The sequence below is a fragment of the Pholis gunnellus genome (assembly GCF_910591455.1).
Source record: "Pholis gunnellus genome assembly, chromosome: 17".
Taxonomy (NCBI): domain Eukaryota; kingdom Metazoa; phylum Chordata; class Actinopteri; order Perciformes; family Pholidae; genus Pholis; species Pholis gunnellus.
The window spans coordinates 5,047,114-5,060,817 of NC_136544.1; the positions used below are offsets into that span (position 1 = coordinate 5,047,114).

Consider the following 13,704-nt stretch of genomic DNA (forward strand, 5'->3'; position numbering starts at 1 on the left):
AATACACGCAGTCTGTCGCTGTAGAAGACGCTCATGAAAGACAAACGTCCTTTCACTTTAGTTCAGCCCCAAAAACATTGTTTTTGCTGCGTTTACATTCCCTGACCTTTTTTTTTTTTTAAAGAAGCATGGCTGCCGTGTGCTGCCATGATGACTGCAGCAGCAGCAAGAAGATGCTGAGACCTCTTGCGCAAAGCCGCCACTAGGTGGCACAAACTCAATGGAGAGATGATATTATGTTGTGGGCTCTGAAATGAATGAATGTGTTGAGTTTTTCTCCACCACTGTTGACATACTTTGGTGAGAGTTGTAGCTCCCGGTGTTGAGCTCCTCCTTGCAGACACCTCAACCTTTAATCTCTTTTGTCCCCTGTTGTCCAATCCCCTCCCTTTGTACCTCATTCTGGGTTAATGCCCCTTCACCCCTGTGCCCACCCCCACCGCCCTGACCGCTGTGGACACACGTGTGCTGCTCACTCACATGTTTATCTCCTCCCACCTCCTCCCGTGCGCCCTCCCCTTCCACAAACTCACTCTCAACTCTGCTGTGTCTCTCTCTCTACTCTCTCTCTCTCTGTCTCTCGGTGGCTCTGGGTCCATAGGCGGAGGACAAGAACAGGACAGGACAAGCACCCTAGACACCAAGCACCAGCACCAGCACCACCACAGACATGTCGGACTCCGAGACCGCCGCCGCCCCCGCCGAGGCCCCCGTCCCCGCTGCTTGTGCCGCCATCAAGGCTGACCTGGACAAATGGTAGGTGACGTTTTTTTTTTTACACATTGTGTGAATGTGTCTTATTTTATTTTGCGCATCCTTCAGTCACGACAACACCAAACTCGCACACATGAAGCTTCGTGCACCCCCTGAACGCTCCGCAAGTTCTCCACTGCCTTTCGAGAGGTCTTGAGGTAAAACCCGAAACCCTGACCTATTTGAATCAAGTCCCCCTACAACGGGCTGTCCTAACAGCTGATTCCTTCTAATGGCGATTTCTGCATCGGAAGACCGCAGCATCCTGAAACGCGCCACGCTAAAATGGAGTCTCTTCGAAGGGCATTGGGGGCGGTTGGCGCTGTGAAAAACCACCAAAAGAGACCGAAGTCTTTCAAGTAAATGTAACAGAATCCGACATCCTATGTAGCTGCGGGGGTGGGCTAGCGGTTATGAGAACTTGGGGTACCCTATGCAAGGGGAGAGTGATTAGGGGATTAATGATGCGTGGCAGCGGGGTGATGTCTGATTCTCATCCATACGCATGGATGAAGGCCGGGAATCTGCTTGCGTCACCAGCCTCCCTTTCTCCAGAATACCTAGCGTTGGCGCGTTCCCTTTTAGTCCGTCTCCTTTTTTTTTTGCCGTGTCACAGAAAAAATGAACGCCAGCAGCTCGGAGATATTTTGGGGGATTTCTTGTATTTACTCTGTGTGTGTGTGTGTGTGTGTGTGTGTGTGTGTGTGAGTGTGTGTGTGCAATGATACAACACTTGGGCGCACATCAACCCTTCACACGTCTTCTCTAGAACGGTCCATGTGGAGAGATAGGGGTTTGTGTGGAGGGTCACTGAGCCGGGTCTTCAAATGGATCATCAGGAGGAGTTAACTGCATTTCTTGACCACTTGAGGGCTAATTTTTCTATTTTCTAATAATTATATTTATGCAGAGTAGACACATTTTTGAGGCTAGTAGAATCCCAGCCGGCCTGTCGGGCCTTGATAAGCTGACGGTGGGTGTGTGTGTGAGGCCTTTAGATAAGACGGCAGGTTGAGGTGGAGGAGGGAGGGCTGGTGGGGCAAGGCATGGGTGGCGGGCTAATCATGTGTAACAGTTTTACAAACGCCAACTTTGCCCCTCCCCCCATTGTTGTCAGAGGACACTTCAAGATCCCTTTTCATTTTTCTGTGACAGCTCCATGTTTAGGTGCTATGAACATAAGTGATCCATCGCTGTTAAAAGCTGCAGACATTGTTCGGTCACGGAGAAAGGGGGCCGTTTACTGCTGCTCGTTAAAAAGGCCTATACTGGGAGCCAGGGGCCAAGGTTGGCGCTCCATAGGGTCTTTTTAAAGCACAGTGCCATGGGTTCATGGTGACAAGGTTGTTGTCACGCTGCACGTCACGGTTTCAGGTGATAAGTGCATGTGGGGCCTTGACTGCAAATATCAGCAGAGCATGAACCCGTGACCTTGAGAGGTGGATAGTCAGGTGGCTCCAGCGCTAGCAAATGTAGCGCTAAGCTACCGGTGTTGATCTGAGGGCCTTCCAGTATACAGCTAGATACATCTGCAAGAAAAGTGTTTTTGTACACATTTTTTTCCACACAAGCACTTATGGCAAACAGAGATTATGACCCGGTTACTGAAGATAATCCACAGACCTTGTTGAAGTTTCATGAAGAAATTGAGTTCATGTGTTTTCGATTTTGGGGTGAACTTTCCCTTTAATGTCCCAGACCCCCTCTGTAGTCCCATCAGACCCATCAGAAGGGTATTTGCTGAAATGTTTAATGTCGTAGAACAAAACCCTTAATAATATCTCTTAAGCTTGTGTTGGGTCAAATGCAGAGAACAAATGTCCCCACTGCGGGACTAATAAGAGATGAATCTACTGCCATCTACTGTGACCACAAACCCATTTACTTTGAGACAAAGAGACAATTTGACATTGATTAAAACTGGTGGTCACTCTGAAAGTATAACCTGTCTAACATAGTTTTTACTTGGTTTTTGATTTTCGGCTTCTAGTCAACTGTAGCTTACACATGGCTGGCTCTCTGTAATGAACACCATGAGCCCCTATGTATTTATAGACTCCACGGATGGAAGTGTGTACGAGTGAGACTGTACGAGTGAGACTGTACATGCGGGACGGCGTGACATGTTCCCTTCCATAAATCATGTGACCCCCTCGACCCGACACCTGCTTCTTTTAACCAGGTCAGCCGATAGAAGCAATGGCCTCACATTCAAACTCGGCCAGAGACGTGTGGAGGCGGCCATTTTGGTTTTGCCCCCCCCCCCCCTCCTCTCATGTTTTTGTGATGAGCTTCTCTTTATGCTCACTCTAGGTCAGATTTTATCACTTTTCCACAGTTTCAGGACAAGTTATAGTTTATTTGGTTACATGGGAGAATTATTATTTTGTTTTTGTTTTTCTTTACTTGTAGCTCTGACCTTGTCACGGTCACACTAGCAAAGTCACACAGAGGTGACGTACGAGCCACGGGCCATATGAGCATGTGTGAGACAAGAACGCATGGCAGGCCTTTTAAAATGTGTTGAACAGTATACATTTCACTTTCACATCAGTCTATTTGTTTAACAATTTTAACGCCTTTATTTGAAGTTTGGGTTACACAAATTCTGCCCCTGTCCAACAGCTGGAATATAGTTATAGTAGTCTTAAAGTAACTTTGATTCTTTGTTTATGCAGTGAAAAAATCTCCAAGAAGTAATTGAGTCCTGCTTTGTTCTGCGGTGCAGCACAAATATCTCAGCTATAGTTTCAATGCACATCAACAGTGTCTTTTAGAACGTAGTTGAATTTGTCTTGACTTCGATGCCGACACCCGCCTTTATCGTTTCAAGGTGCAGACACTTGTGTTTGAAGGAAGATAACTATTGGATAAGAGTGGAAAAAAAGTCACTATCATTACTTTTTTTTCCCTCACTTCCCTTAAATAATGTATCACAGCTAGAAAGACCTCCTCCTGGGTCCTGATAAACAACAGGGCAGATCTATAAGACCCGTGCTGACCTGCAGTGCAGAATGTGGGCTTGGTGAGCTCTTTTGCTAATATTTACCACGAATAGTACTTTGCAAACTCCTTTAGCTAACATGTTGGTTAGTACTAACTGTGTGTACTTTGAGACCCCGGGCTCTTTCATCAGACTGGAACATATAGCCCCTCCCCCCTCTTCCTTTGACCTCCACACACACAAAAACACACCCATGTCTCTGTAACTGATTGCCTGCGGACGTATGCGCAGACACGCATGTGCATTCTTGCCACTGGAAACCGTGCTGGTGGTTCTCGTTATGGAATTCGGGGACTCTGCTGTAATCGGAGCGCTGCTCTGAAGTTGTGCACTCTTGTCTCCCAGAAGGTCTTCTTATAGATTACACATGTTCAGAGTTGTATTAATAACCGTAAGAGTCTCCAGTCCAACTGGATCAGCGGCGGTCCAAGTTTTTTGATCGTGGGCTCATATACAGAAAAATATAGAAGGAGTCATGGGCCAAAGTACAGCGAATGTGTAGTTTTCAACCGGTTACACTGAGAGAAAGATCAGTGTTTCCAGAGCAGAAAACCCCACAGAAAACTATTTTTTTAATCAAAATAACTGCACAACACGTTGGTTAGAAAAAGTATTTCTGTATCTGCTGCTCTTACATCTTATTACTTAAACTCTAATACAGTGCATGCCCCAAGTCCCCAGTTACACTACGGTGATGTTAAGTGTAAATATGTCAAATTAAAACAGGCAGAAATTGCCAAATACTGGTTTCTGTTCATGGCCTAAGGGCCCACTTCAAACATGTTGGTGTAAATGTAAGATGTGAAGATGTAAGTCCTGCGCCAAGAGGTTAAGACGTAGAGCATTTTACTAAATTTCCTCGACATCTAGTGTTTAAACTAGGATACAGTGAGCCACGCCCATGTAGTTCAGCCATCCCAGCACGAGACAAACTGACAATTTCATCAACTTCTGAATTTGCGTTACAGTTAGTGGTTGACCCGAGCCCATTGTGACCTGTTGTGGAGGTATTTCCAGAATCCTCAGATATTTCTAACCTGTTTTTCGAGTTTAGTATGATATCGAAATGACACGTCAGAGCTCAACATGAAAAAAGGTTACACTTTCATCAGCTTTGTCTGTTGGTATTATCATATTTTCATACGAAATAACATGTTATATACTGTATATTTATCTTATATATTTTGTTGGATTTTTTCTCACAAAATGAGCGAGGAGATGGTTTCCTCCACCTGTATTAGCAGATACCATTTGGAAAACAGTGGTAATTATTGTTAAAGAACTCCTGGGTTTATTAAAGTCTGACAGTATTTATTCTTTTTTTTAAAAACACAGACGCTTGGCTCTGTGACTTGAATGTGACGGTAAACACATGAGAGGATTGTGTCATTTTTGTTGCTGCCTGAAGCGGTGAATAATGATTTGATTATTATTGAATTATTATTGATTCTTTTAATCTGAGGGGTCATGAGATTATAAACAGCCTGGGACAGCAGAAAAAAAAGTATTTCTTCTACACAGCATTACGTCATGCAACCGGTGACGGCGGGTCACAAGGAACCAAAAAGTTTTGGAGACGCTGTCTCGAGACGCCCCGGGGACACGTCATTGATCCATGTGTGCTCCCCACTAGATAATAGCCTTCATCACATGATCTCTTCACTAATATTTGGCCTCTATACATCATCGTGGACTGCGTGCACCTGCTCGGTGATCCATTATGCATGAGCGTCCCAGAGGACTGACTACAGCCAGATCAGTCTAAATAATTCAGCCCTTCATTTCCTGATTGTGTCCGAGACGGCAGGACGCCGTCGCTCCTCCTGAGCGGTGATCAGGATGCGGCCGGTGCTCGGCAGCGGTGGTTTCGGATTACGAATCATGCTGGCGATCCACCAGTTATGGAGATGAATTCAGAGTCAAACTTTTCCGCATTATGTAATGAGTTTAATGAGCGTATTGAGTCTGGATCGGCCACTGGTCGCCGTGACAACCCCGTGCCCTATGACCCTGTAACGGGACCTCGCTCAGAGCCGTGTTTCCCCTCAGGAGATTGCGTAATGGTGGTGGTGATGTCATCGGGTCCTCTACACCCCCCGCCCCCCCTGCCTGTCCGTGTGACCAGCCCTGCTCTGATGCTCTCTGTAATGGCCCCTGTGTGCACTTCATACTACATGCATGTATATGTAGAGATCTGAAAATGAATCACATGAGACAATCTTTAGAATTAATGCAGGTTAATATTATGACATTATAAGTTTTAGAATAAAGAGCAGTGCTTTTATTTTGAAAAATACACAATTGCGTAGAGCCCACATTTCCCCCGTTGCGTAATCAAGCCCTAACTGGTTCGATGAGACTTTCTTTAGGCGTTTCTAGCGTTCTAACCACTCTGTCGTTCAGTCGCATCCTGTTAGGATGGAGGAGGAGGAGGAGTACATACATGTGTGTTGTGGTGGAGCGACGCTGCTGCAGCAGGATTATCGACAGCCTCCGGGTCAGACTCTCTGCCAATCATAAGCACTCATTGACTCCGTCCAGGCGCACGCGCTACGACACGCTTGCAGCAAGACAAAGTCGATGGCTCTCATCTTCACACACACACGCACGCACGCACGCACGCACACACTTCGCTCCATCCCTCCTGGCAAAGGAAAGTGCTGAGTGATAATCTGCGGCAGCCAGCTGTGTGTGTTACATCACCAAATGGGCACCCAAAGAGATAAAGCAGCAGAGATGACCCAAAGCTAGTGTATTAAAATGGCTTTGAAGCTCTCATGTGATGGCGTTTCCAATGTTTTTACTGTAGATTTGTGGTAATTCTGCTCTGTTGTGTGTTTTGACTGATGACACAAAGCTGAAAATAAAAGACAGGACATTATACAGGTTTTGGGAAGTATTTATGTACATATGTGGGGGGGAAAAAACTGTTTTATAATGGCAATCCCTCAGTCATAAGTAATGCTCTGAATTTGGAATCCAGAACTTTTTTAAAATAGTTATTGACATAGAGGGAACAGAGAGCAGAAGAAATGTTTTTTTTGTGTGTTTTGTACCAGTATTGATGGTTGATGATGAGATACAAGTACAAACGGTATCACTGAATAACATGCACGCATTGTTTCCTGTGAGTCTCCTGAGAATATGCGTGTAATTTGAGTCCTGCGCGGGAATGGCGGACTCCGCCACTAACGATGAAAACGACTATATAGAGAAGTGTTTACTGAATATTTATACACTGAATATCTGTTGCTCACTCTGTAAGAAGACAAACCTTATCCTAGTAGGCCACTGCTAGATAGCAATATATATATATAAAAATATATGTTTTATATGGTAAGCAGCTGCTGCTTTATTTTGAATTTGAGCCGGGATGGATGGATGGCTGATGTTTAGGAGATGATGGAGATGAGGATTGCTGCCGTAGGTTGAGAGAAGGGATTGGAGGAAAAGCAGAACAGAGGGATGTTCAGATGTCATGAAGTGATAGGAGGAGCCAAAGGATGGGTTTATATTCATTTATCGCGAAGCCCCGCCTCCTGCTGGCTCGCCCTCTTACCTCCGTGTCTTGTCATCTCTGCATGATCACGCAACCTCCCTCCCTCCCTCCCTCTCTGGTGTCCCAGCAAACAGATGGGCTCACCCACATGACTCTCTCTACCCCTCCCTCCTCCTCCCTCTCATTCCCTCGCTCCCTCCCTCTCGCTCCATCACCCTAATGCACTGTGGCACTGTCTGCTGCTGTGTTTGCTCCCGTGTTAGCCCGCATTCTATTTCTCTCTCTCTCTCACTTTCATCCCCCTTTTGTCTCTTCTTTCTGTCTTGTGTTTTTTTTTTTCTCTCTTCGTCAACCATTGCATTTCAAACTCACAGAGCAGTCGTCATTTCTGGGAACATTTCACCGGATGTCCTTCATTTTGGGACTTGAAGTGGTTGGGATCACACTGTGTGAAGAAGTAGAACATTGGGGGGAGACGCTCAGCACCCTGACGGCATTAGTCACTTTAAAAAAATCTTAAAGAGGAGGAAAAATAACTTTTTAATAGTTGTTTCTGCCATCAAAACCTGTTCGCACATGAGACGCCCAACTGCTCTGTCAACAGAATTAGTTGGACCGGGACTTAGTTGAGTCCACTGCTGCTGACTAAAGCCTGCTGTCATTCCTCTTTCTGTTTCCAGCTCGCATGCCATCTGTGCGAGAAGGTGACATTGAAATGCAACGATCACTCGTGCAATGTTTATTCTAACAGCGGTTAATCTTTCTTTGCAGTGTGGCAGAGAAGGGAGCAGAGGGCTGCAAAGATCTGATGGAGGCCTTTGCTGCTTGTGTGAAGAGTGCAGCTGAGGGGTCATGAGGGGTCGCCCTCCAACCTCGAATGTAAGAATGGGACACAATCCGCTGATTCATTCATAGTCGACAACAAGCAATTCAGGTTGGGGGGTTAATTAACGAATGAGGCTATATCTGTGAGTCGCATTCAGACGCGCTCACTTTCAGCAGACAATTGTCAACAGAGTGTAACCGTTGCAGAGTAACGGGCCTTTTTCATGGAAGACACTTTGACATGTCTCGGTAGGAAAAGCACAGGTGTAAATAATACAATGAATGAGGGCTGGATTCAATGTGGTGCCTTTGGTTTTATGCTGACTCACTATTTAGGACAAGTCAAAATGTCTCCTGGGAAAAAAAGCCCATTCTTAAAGAGTTGGAAAACCCAAATATGATAATACAACAGCAAGGAGAAGAAGAAGCAGCACAAATAACAAGAAAAACTTGAACTTGAGAATGTTTTGCAATTCTTTCCATTACTTTTGCTGAGAAGTTCCCAAAATGATTCATCAACAATCAAAATAATTATTACGGATAATATTTCTGTCAATCTATTGATCGATTAATCACATTTTTTGATGATGTTTTCCAGTTACAGATCACAAGGTGTAAATGGGGTCTAAAAGTGCATTTTCCCTCATTCCCTTCTTCTTCTATGTCCTCTCTCTTCCAGGTCCACTGCACTGAGTCCTCCAAGTTCCCAGCATTCCCTTCTCCACAACAGCACGGGACTGAATGATGACAATGATGATGATGATGATGATGATGATGATAAGGATGATCATGGAATAACAAAAGTGTTGATTTGGGCTGAATTTGGGATTTGAGGGCAGTAACCACAGTTTCCTCCCCCTCCCCACCCTTATAGGCTTATCAGGTGTCCCTCAGTCTTACCGCCATTCCCCTTCTCCCTCTGCAGCTGACATGCAGCACATCGACTTGTAGACAATTCCAGAGAGCTGAGCTGTAATGTAAATTGTCGACTTGAGATGAATACTTATAAATGGAAATAAAAGTATCAAATAATTGGTATAAAAAAACTGAATTTGGGCCTTTTTTTATTCACCATTTGGAGGTTGGACCTCTACTTGGCATACAATAGAGTTTTGCCTTGCATGTCTGAACTATTTTAATATTAAGGAGTATGGACATATTTGATTCCTACGGAAAATAGACCAAGAGAAAAAAATAAATGTTAACGTAATATTCTTGTATGAGCTTGAAGGGGCTGAAGTCAAAGTAGAATCGACACTCGGACGTGACTTGTGTAACTAAACCAAAACCTAAGTTACACAAGTCACTCAGAAGATTGCTGAAAACAAACTTAAAGAAGCTGTTACAAAACACTTATCCCTTGTTAAAGATGGGTATGGTAATAGTTTTGAATTTGTTTTGAGTTATTTCAAGCTGGGGTTTGAACCACCAACCTTCTGATTTAAAGACAACCCTGGTCTCCACTCAGCCACAGTTGCCACTTAAACTACACTGCATCACTGCACAAACTTAAAAACAATAGTTATTGCATTTTAGCCTCCAAGCTAATGCTAACAAAGTTAACTAGCTAGCTAACATTAAGAAGTCTTCATCAAGGATGAGCATGGAATTAAATCTCTCTTTGTTGTGCTATATTTTACATGTTGTACATGTGTGTGTGATTTAATGTCTCCTTTCTCATAATTTCAAACTAAACTAAAAAGCTCCACGTGGTGTTAGCGAGCTAACGTTGTGAGCAAAGTAGCCTATAGCACAGAACTAACTGGTGTATATATACACGGGTTCACTCAAAGTTACTGAAGATGTTTTGTCACTCAAGTGTCGTCATTGACACATTTCCCTTTATCTTTAAACTATTTTTTAGGGTCTGTAAACACAAACCAGAATAAATTAATACATTTTAGATAATTCGATTTTAGACATTGATGAGTCATCCTACCACATCAAAATGTAAGTGATGCAGCTAAGTTTTGTATATTTGGTACAGTAGTAATCAGTGTAGGCTACCATCATTCATCACACTTTAGCACATACAAATAATCCTTTAATAGTACATGCACTTTGCACATCAATCAGTTGTAAATTGGGGGTCAAAAGGAAACTCTTAAGTGTGCAAGGTATTCATCTAAATACTGCCTAAAGAAACCAAGTAAGAGGCGATTCTCAGGTCACACACACACACACAAAGATAGACTCATGAGCAGACATCAATACTTGTCAGCTGTCTGTTTGGCTGTACTATTCCAGCCCCAAAGGGTAAATTCAAACTCCTTTTGGCATCACTCCCACACACTGCCAGATTAGCCTGCCCCCTGCTTTCAGTCAGAGGTGTGTGTGGAGTTAAAAGCCACTATGAGCACGTTTGTAACACTTAAAATCATACGTATAGTCGTGTAAAACAGCCTCGTGACTGTCATTCAAAACAACAGAAAATAGAGTTTATCCGAGTGTTTATTACATAAAAACAGTCCGATTTAAATACCTCCCAACAGTGAATTAACAGTAACATTTTTCATTACACCTCAGTTAGCTTCCAGTTTTACCCCCCGATTAGTCCTGCATTATTTTTTTAACCAATACAACCAATTTGAAAACATATCTCCATATTAAGAAGTATAGCTTTAGGTTGGATTTCTCTCGTTTTTTAAAACAACCACACGATGGAGCCCCACATACACCACTCATTGGGTGATAAAGTTGTAATGACTCTGTAATGCAAAATATGAGCAGTGTGGAAGCTCATAAGACAGTCCAGGGGTTCACATGGGTTGTAACTCAGTAAACAGCATCTATGACCTGTGTAAACAGGCTCGCTATGGTTCCAGGAATGTTCCCCCGGTATCAACATGTGAAAGAGCAAACCATGTCCTACATCCTAACACACACACACACACACACACACACACACACACACACACACACACACACACACTACTGGTGAGCATACTTTGACACAGAACAATTCAATTATGACCAAAGCCAGACTGTAATATCTTCAGCCTTATCTTTACAAGAGCCCCCCCCCCGTTGAACACAATAGAAACGGTAACATCAATCATTCATTTGCACACTTTGCACAACACTCTACATGGCAGCACATGTTGTAGTCACATGAACACAGTGACACTGTGCACTGCCCTGCCCTGGACATCAGATATGCCTGGGGGAGATTCCACTGAAGGGGGACGAGAGACGGTATTTGCTGTCCGAGTCTGCAGAGAAGAGCTAGAAGGGCTAAGGGGGTTACCCCTCAACCTTTTTTTGAACACGTTTTTAAATCATAAACACGGGAGAGAAAACAATTGAGATCAGACTTAGAAAATGGATCACCAGAATAGTTTTTTTCTCTTTTGCCTCTCAGGGCTTCCGATCATCATCATTAGCCTATGTATGAGAAAATACAATATTATAAAAAAAGGTAAGAGATCACAGGTCATATGACATCGTAACAACCTAACCTAACAACTTCACGTAACAACCATAGCAACCGTAACAATGTTACGTAACTAGCGTGAATAAATAACATCAGCCCTTAACAGACTTTCTTACAAAATGTTGTGTCACACGTGAAAACGCAACATTTACTTTTGGTATTTACACAGGAAACGAACTGCAGTCTCCTGGGTGAAAGTCCTGTGTTTGTTTGCAATTCATAAGATTACAATTTATGCTTTAACGTAACATTTGTAAAGTGCGTAACTAGTAATGTTAGCTGTCCAATAAATGTAGAGCAGCAACAATTACGACGAAGCCGTCTAAAATGCAGTGGAGTAAAAGTGGAAAGTAAGAAAATATTAATATCTGTATATAGTTACTTTCCACCACTATTGGTAAGTCGGCCTGCCACCTTATACCAAACTAAAAAGGCATCGTCTCACATAATGGTTGTCAATGACAGCTGACAGGGACCCTCTTGAGACTACAATGTTCTGTGTTGGCCATTCATAATTAGAATGAACACATTTGTATCTACTGGCTTTAATACCACGGTTCACACCCTCTGGTGCTCATTACATGGTGAAAAAAATGGTAGCTCATACAATAGCACAACAGCACCACCCTGTGGTCAACAAATGCACTTACAATAGCAGGTACCACCACTTTACTGGTATCTGTGGTGATTTTGGCATATTATTGTTACCAGCAGTTCATTCTGTAAGAATATAAATCATTCCCAGAGATATTTAATAAACACTTAAAGAAGCATTTTTTTGTAGTAGGGCATGTATTTATGGAGGTTTTGTACGTGCTTCATATAGTGGAGAAAATAAGCTATATCTCTGTGACAAAAAACTATGTTTATGTCCCATAACTTGTTCATGTGGAAAAACCATCTATCTCACAGAAATAAACTCACAGGCGCATATTTAAGTACGGCACCATTAGATAATCTGAACTACATCATCCTGACCGCATCAAGAGATTAAGATTAAAAGGGATAAAGATTTGGGAGTCGGCGTCATACAGATATCACAATGAGGAACCTTAATCACAGCATGCAGTGACCCAGAACCCTGTGGTTTTGTGAGTGCACGTCATGGACCGTCCCACGGGTCAGAGGCGAACAGTGGCTGTTCATCAGCTGAGTGTTTTCCAAAATGTATTTTCACAGAATTTTATTGAGACAGAATGAAGCACATGAAAGCCGTGTATGCCACATTTAGTCACAAGCAAGCCAGGGGTTTTTATTAAATGAAGTGTTCATAATTATGTCACATGTGAGATAGTTATGACTCAGCTGTCTCCTTGTAGGCCAATCTGGCTCAGGCGTTGCCATGTTGAGAGCTGTTGAGAGGCAATCGAAACGCTGTCAATCTCGTATTATGGACCTTTAAGCTCGTGTTCTAACTAAAATCCCATGCTAAACCCCCATTGACTTGTCATGTCCTGGTTTAAGGACTCATTCCTGCAGCTATAGATATAGAGGACTAATGTCTACCTGAGCAGAGAAGGAAGTCACTATTTTTTGCCGTTCTCCTCGACGGAATTTACAATCTGTTACTTATATATAGCTCCCAATAATAAGAGGAAGCTGCATGTTATAGCTACACGCATTGCTAGAATAATTACATAAAACTGTGGGCACAAAATCATTTTGCTCCATGTACTTTATACCATCACCGTAACAACATATTCATCATTCAGCAATCTGTCTGACTGTTGGTTTGTTTTTCCTTGTGGCGTCTGGAAAGTGTTGTCCATCTCCCCGTCCGCGGGCCAACTGGCGCTACTAGCACTGTTAGCTGCTAGCCGCCGTCTCATCCGTCGCCATGTTGAGAGCCGTTGAGAGTCAACATGTGCTCTGAATGTGGCATTCAGCTCCTTTGAGTGATGCTGTGATACTCGTTTGCAAATCACTACTCAGTATTAAACACATATTAAAAAATGGCACGTAAAGAAGAATGGTAAGCAACTTATACATCAATTCATGCATTCAAGAATCATGAATCAAACACATGCGTGGTATGAGTGACTATTTCTATTAAAATTCCATATTTTGTCGTTGGTTTATATTCTTCCATTTATCTGTGTTACTGACTTGGACCATGTACTACTTGGTTGGAAGCCTGGTATTCTTCTGTACTTGCAGCCAATCACATAATGTGGGACTTTTGCCGTAGTA

General features: G+C 43.2%; 1 long non-coding RNA gene across 1 annotated transcript; it reads left to right on the forward strand.

Annotated features, from left to right (window-relative positions):
* Window positions 1-553: 553 nt before the first annotated feature.
* LOC306709558 lies at window positions 554-9,097 on the forward strand. Its single transcript, XR_013767479.1, has 3 exons — window positions 554-756; window positions 8,028-8,135; window positions 8,761-9,097. It is a non-coding gene; the product is annotated as an uncharacterized lncRNA (long non-coding RNA).
* The last annotated feature ends 4,607 nt before the right edge of the window (window positions 9,098-13,704 follow it).